At 39.8% G+C, this 7,329-nt stretch overlaps 1 non-coding gene across 1 annotated transcript; it reads right to left on the minus strand.

The window, feature by feature from the left end:
* Window positions 1-1,479: 1,479 nt before the first annotated feature.
* Window positions 1,480-1,561, minus strand: trnal-aag (transfer RNA leucine (anticodon AAG)). Its single transcript has one exon. It is a non-coding gene; the product is annotated as a tRNA-Leu (tRNA).
* Between the last annotated feature and the right edge of the window lie 5,768 nt (window positions 1,562-7,329).

Below are 7,329 nucleotides of genomic sequence, written 5' to 3' on the forward strand. Positions count from 1 at the left end.
TGCGGTAGTTATAAAGTTGAACGCTCTTCCACCTTCTGCCATAGTATTCACTGGGTCGGCTTCATCAATTGGCTCACAAAGGTCAACTGTGATTCGGCTCCGGAAAAACTCAGCAGCAGTGTCGTTATTTTGTCAGTGGGTATGGCTGTCTTTTAAAACACAAGAAAAACACGAGTTTGTGGATTTCTCCAAATAGCAACAGCAAGTTTTAAACCTGCGATAAACATTCTTCCAGTTGAATAGTTTTCCTTCAAGGAAAAGGCAGCACAACAGGGAGAGTCAATATTTAAAGACTTCAGCATCTGTATTGGATTGCTTGTATGCAGACATCGCTCAGAATCCCTAATATTATTCTCCCGAATTCAGTTGTGCAGTGCTTTAGTGGTTTCAGAGTTTCTTTTATTGACACTGCTGTAGTAGAGAAGTGACATAATCACAAACGCAATCATTTGTGCTGGCTGTTTCACTATTAAGCTTTGTTAACTATCACATGATTTTAACTAATTTAACGTCATCTTCAGGAAGGCAAGAGAGCGCTGCACACTGAGCTGAAAGCTGTGTGAGCTCCTAACTGGGTGTCCTGTGCTGTTACATGCGCTCTCATATAGCTTGCCACCTTTAAAGGTGCAATATAAAATAAAGTTATTTATTATAATTATTATATAAGCTCAACCCCTGCCAACGATTCGGTGTGAAGAAGCAGAACATTCAAGTTTCACAGACAGAAGCAGCACGCAAGCACAACCAACATTAAAATGGAGGGCATTAAAACTGAGTTTCTCGAGAGACTGTGAAAAAGCAATTCATTCCCTTTCATATGAAGTCAGCTGAAAACAACAAAACTACATACAATACAAACAAGAGCACATATAAAATATCAATAACATCGGCAGGGGAACATGCTATAATACAATTACACTTTATGAAAAAAGATTACACAAGGTAAATAAAGAAAAGGTCCGCACAGCTTGTTCTTACATTTCGAAAGAGTCCGTAAATACCCCTTTACGTCTATTTTGAACTGTTCAAACGAAGGACTCTTCCCAGACCATTTCACTTTATCTCACATTCCTAAACGAGAATGCATCTCCTGTTATAGAACTATTTTGGGCAGTATGGCTTATGCAACGCACCCACAGTATTCTAACCATGGACTGCAGATCTGTGCTGTAGTTCAGCTGAATTTGAGGGATCCAGCAAACGTACTGGGTTTGACTGGGATTCTGAAATTTCTCTTGCAAAGGTATTCGGGTTTGTTTGAACCTTTAATAATAATTTAATAATCGTTCCCTGCATAACGCAAAAAGTGGCAAAACGCATTTAGGTTGAGAGGACGCAAGAAGGATTTTGGTTTGTGCCTTGATGTCAAGCTGAGAAAGTATCTTTAAACACTTTGCTTAGTTTCTCGAGAGACTGCCAAAAAGCAGCTCCCCCCCTTTCGTCTGAAGTCAGCTGAAAGGAGGTCTCAACAGAAGCACCTGGCAGCGGTGGGATTCGAACCCACGCCCCCGCAGAGACTGGAGCCTTAATCCAGCACCTTAGACCACTCAGCCACGCTACCCACTGTGCCCTCTCTCTTTGTCTCACTACTTGCCTGGAGGAAGCCGGTTGGGTTTTGCTCTTGTCACCCGACTTAGTGGCGTTATGACCATGGAATCGACTGCACCTGCTTTTTCTGAGATGCTTCCCCTCTCATGGCGAGATCTCGACTTCTTTAACACCTCTGGATAAAGATCTTCTGCGAAGCAGGTTTCAGACCTCTGTGTACATTACCCTTGATGTCATTTTATTTTTACAGCAGCCGCATCCGGAAAGTTGTGTCTTTTACTTTTTATTTTGAACAACAAAACTACATACAATACAAACAAGAGCACATATAAGGTATCAAGAAAATCATCAGGGGCACATGATATAATACAATTACACTTTTTGGAAAACGATTACACAAGGTAAATAAAGATAAGGTCCACACAGCTTGTTCTTACATTTCGAAAGAGTCCGTAAATACCCCTTTACGTCTATTTTGAACTGTTCAAACGAAGGACTCTTCCCAGACCATTTCACTTTATACCACGTTGCTAAACGAGGATGCATCTCCTGTTTTAGAACTATTTTGGGCGGTATGGCTTATACAACACACCCACAGTATTCTAATGGTGGACTGCAGATCTGTGCTATAGTTCAGTCGAATTCGTAGGATCCAGCAATCGTACTGGATTTGACTGGGATTCTGAAATGTCTCTTCGGGTCTGCTTGAACTTTTAAAAAAGTGATCTAAAATTTCCCATCTTACAATCTCTGAGGTAGTTGTCACTAAACTCGGACGTGATGTGCCACAGATGTGCCGTGTGCCTTTACTTTTGTTGTGTTCAAGAGTAGTCGTTGTGTGAGCTCCTCACTGTGAGTCCTGTACTGTACTGTGATTTCGTTTAGATAATCTAGGAAGAGTACAGCGACTAGAACGCCTTGAACGTCTATCGGTATGTATATATAAAAACACTAAAGAACATGCAAAGTGATTAAATGTCTATTTTCTGATTACGTCTCGGCTTCACTTAGTGAATTCCCTTAGTGGAAGGTCTTTTCTTTCCGGTGCTGTTATTGATCGCATACGAAACCTTATTCTCATAAGAATACGTCACCTACAAAGTCACTGTGAAACTGGTATCGGGAATAGTTTATTAATATTTCTATTGATTAGCATGCAAGTAAATTTTATCATTACCTATGGAATTTCTCGCCAGTGTGGAGCTCGAATTCACAACCTTGAGATTGGGCTGTATCTGTAAAATAAGCTTTCGCTTCTCCGATCAGTTAGTAAAGCGGAAGCCTGTAGTGGAAACAGATGGGAACACTTAAGTCGCCAGTTTTATCTGGTTTGAAGAGTTCTTCTGTATTTTTGTGGTTAAGGCGATAGACTTGAAGTCCATCAGGGTCTCCCTGTGTAGGTTCAAGTCCTGCCGAGTACGGGAATCTCCTTACGTCATCGTGTGCCTGCATAAACATGGAAACGCACTGCTCTACTTTTAAAATGCTAAGTTGCTTGAAACTGCTGCCTTGGAAATAAATTATTCAGCATCCACAAATGACATTTCGCAGCTGGAAGCAGATAAGGATGCTTATAGGGTTCGCGTGTCTTGTGCCCTACTTCCAGCCTTTGAAAACCTAATTAGTAAAGATGAAACAACCGACTCCATGGGTGTTGGTCGTGCACAAGGAGGAGCTGTGACAATAGCGGAGCAGGAGTGTGGATGGCGCAGCTGGAAACTCGTTTTCATGTGCTCCTCTGGAAGGAATGAAAATAAAAGTCGAAATCCGAAACAGTAGCAGCCTTAAGAGTAAATGCCTAGCTAGCAAGCGCTCCTAGTTAGTAAAGTGGTGTGTATCCCTGCCTATCACACGGGAAACTGGGGTTTGATTACCGACGGGGAGACAGGTAACTTTCTTATAATCAGATTTCAATCTCTAATGCTGTGTGTGAGAGTTCGCGTAACTTTCATTTTCTCACATTTTCTGATGACTATTCCGAAGGGGCACCCTGTCAACTCCTAATACTTTTCGAAACCCTGCCTGTGTGTTTGATTATTTTTCTTTTTCTTCGAAAATGTTCAATATTGATCATAACTAAAGAAAATAACAGAAAAAAAGCTGAAGATGCACTCTTGAATCAGAGCTGGGTGACACAGGCTTCTGTTCTGATATGGCTGTACAAGAAACAGGAGGAATCTCTTCACTCCTACAGAGCATGAGCTGAATCAGGAGTGAGACATTTCGCATGTTCGTGCATATGTCAATGCATGACCTACAGTAGGCTGTTGTTTTATTGTAAGAAAAATAAACGTACTATGCACAAATTGCTGCATAAAACAACCTGATATTTTAATTATTATTATTTTATAATTTGACAAGTGTGAGGCCCCGGATTCTGTTCCCATTATCTTCAGTCCTGATTTTTTTAAACATGATATCTTCCCTTCCTCTAGTTGAAGTCACACGATGAGAGCGATTTTTTTTCACATTGCGATCCAAACACTGACACTGACCAAACTAGAACGGATTCTGCTGGGGGCTGGAATGAGCTCATTCTCATTCCCTGTGCTGGTACACCTTATCTAATTTTTACAATCGCGATAGACTTCTTTTAAATAAAGTAGATATAGTCCTGAAAAAAAAACATTAGCTTTATTAGTTTTAACATTAATCGATTTAGAATCTAAAATCGATTTTTTGATAGGTTCAATTTATATTTAAATTAAAATATAGCGTGTATACCTAATCATCCAACTGGCAGAGCAATATTTACGTTGCCTTCCAGAGCTTCCAGCGTGTGGTGGATTAGTATGAGCGTTTGTATGTGGCGCAGGTGCACAATCCACTTTCACACGACTATTTCAGTGTCTTCTCCTCTCACAAATGAACGGGAGCGCAGGATCAGCGTTCGAATGTTATTGATTGGTGATCGTTCAGCGGAGGTCCGGACGTGTTTGCGAGGCTGAAACCAGACGGTATCGTGTATCAGGCTCTGCTTTAAATCAAAATGCTTTACGACTACAAGAGACACGTATAGTATGAAGGATGAGAAAAAAATATGATTTCTTGGAAGAAAATGGTTTTTATTTGCATTCAAAATTAAGCGGAATTTTAGCGCGACATTTTTAAAGATATTATATATACGTATAATTATATATATATTATATTTTTTTGCTTAGAAATTTTGGACTGGAGGTGATGTATTACTAGTAGTGACGCTGAGTTCTCTATGGTGAAGTTAAGTCATAAGACCAGGGCCAGTAGCTTAATGGATAACGCTTTTTCATCAGGAGATTGTAGGTTCAACTCCTGCCTGATTGACATGTCTCGCTGCTGATTCAGTTCATCCTCCATACGAGTGAAGCGATTCCTCCTGCTTCTCGTACAACCATATCAGAACAGAAGCCCGTGTCACCCAGCTCCGATTCAAGAGCGACTCGCATCTTCAGCCCTTTTTTTTGTTCGTGATCATTATTTTCTTTAGTTACGATCAATATTGAACTTTAAAAAAAAATAAAACGACAAAAATGAAACGCAGGCAGATTTTGTAAAAGTGTTAGGAGTTGACAGAGTGCCCCTTTGGAATAGTTGTAAGAAAATGTGAGAAAAGGAAAGTTACGTAAGCTCTCACACACAGCATTAGAGATTGGAATCTGATTGTTAAAAAAACTACCCGTCTCCCCAGCATTTAACGGTGCTGTTATTTTTATTTTACATATTGTTAGCATTTTAATGAATTGTTAAAAGATTGATACACAAATCGCAAAATATGAAACGTAAAAAACCCAACTGTAAGCAATTGACCATTCATATTCCTGAATTTTAAATCAGTGTTTATCTGTGTCCATGTGCCTGGTGCAGCTATTTTAAAAGCAGAGTCTATGATTTATTGCGGAAGCGCATTGTTGCCACCAAGGAAAAAAATCTTGAATTCTCCTAATTAAGAAATACCAAATTATCACCTAATTTCGAGATAGCAACGATATCATATGTGTGTATGAACAACCTGTTACATTTGCAATGGCAGTACCTACAGACTATCGAAAGGTTTGCTGGCACTGTGGGTTTAGTGTTCCTGACAATGTGCACGCTGAGAAATGCGCACGGACTGACTTTCTTCTCGCAATGAAAATGTTACCGCTTGTACCTCATGTAAACATAGTTTTAACCATTAGCACACTCATATATATCCTGAATCAAGAACGAATGTGACCTGGAATCCATTGTACCGCTTCAAACTGAAAGTCAGATATTTAGTCTCAAAACTACATAACTCAGTGACTCCTGAGTGACTCCAAAAAGTGACTCCTGTTTAATTTTCTTTTCGCTTGCTCGATTTGTAGTACGCTCCTCAATCCTTACAACCGCTAAACTAAACGGCTTCATGTGCCACAGCATTCTGCTGCAGGTACGGGTTGCACCGTGTATTAGGCGAACCCGAATGAAATATTTCAAATATGTGAAGAATTTCATGAAACCTGAGAAAAGAAGATCACAGCCAATGTCAACAGTTCAGAGCCTGTAGGCAGCTTCAACAGAACAAAACGATCTGAAGCCGCAATTCTTTCATAGAGTGTATTGTGACGCTCTACGCTGTTGCTATTACTGCTACATCTGCTGCCGTTGCTTTCAACTCTACTCAGCGGGCAAGTAAAGTTATACAAGGAATAGACTACTTTGAGCCATCCAAATTCCATTATGTGAATTTAAGCTTTTTTTTAATTAATAATAGCATTAGTAATACAATGCGTGCTCAGAAACCTTACTTATTAGCTTATGAAGCAACAGTGTTTCGACAATTTGCGGTCTTCAAAAAGTAAACGCTGAAGTTTTTATACTTCCTTGTGAGCAGATCACCTTTATTTAGAAAAGGAAAACTTACTCCCCTGTTGCTTTCATTGCAATATCTGAATCGAGACCCAAGCGCTAAGAAAGCTGAATAACGCAAAATACATGTTGCCGATTTTAATTTAGGTAAACATTTTCTAATGCAGCCTTCATTACAAGACAGTCTATTTCTCGAAAGCGTGTTATGTAAAAAAGAGAAAAACGAAAATATATGGATGACAATATTTAAAAGATTAAGATTTTACTTTTGAGAAATTGTCATCTTATGTATCTAGACGCTTTTCAACCGCTGGTTTTAGAACCTTGCTGTGCTTCCTGAATCATTTTCAGTGTTATAAACTGGGTGTAGAGGGAGCGATCACTGTTGAACAGTTGATAGGTTGGAGCTGTTCAGACTACTCTTGTTATTCCTCAAATGCTTCCATAATTTTTCTTTCAGGCTAGGACGCGAGTGTGTACATGTGTTTGGTTTTCGTTTCACTGATTGTCATTGAAGATTTGGGAATTAACGACGAAAGAATCAGTTGCCTCGGAAAGCAGAAGCTTTGGTTCACAACGATCTTGAAGACGCGCCCATGTAGTGCAGCGTGTGATATTTGTACTATGAAAGACCAAGTGCTCAAAGTGACGTCTGCGTTTACCGTTTAGACTTTTCATCTCGGGCGCACTTTTAGAAAGCAAAGATAGAGCAGTTGTGTTGAATCACACTATGACAGCTGTCAACAGAGTGGTGCAGTGGAAGTGTGCTGGGCCCATAACCCAGAAGTTGATGGATCGAAACCATCCTCTGCTATACACACCGTCAGTTTAATGAAGTGAAATAAAACTGATTTTTTTCTCTCGTGTGTGTGCAAGCTTCACACTTACTGTATTCGTTGATCTTTACCAATAGCAGATGCCCAAATGTATCTTTGGTTGTTCTGAGATCCTTGATAGTTTCCTCAAATCCTT

Source organism: Lepisosteus oculatus, chromosome 14 (genome assembly GCF_040954835.1).
Source record: "Lepisosteus oculatus isolate fLepOcu1 chromosome 14, fLepOcu1.hap2, whole genome shotgun sequence".
NCBI lineage: Eukaryota > Metazoa > Chordata > Actinopteri > Semionotiformes > Lepisosteidae > Lepisosteus > Lepisosteus oculatus.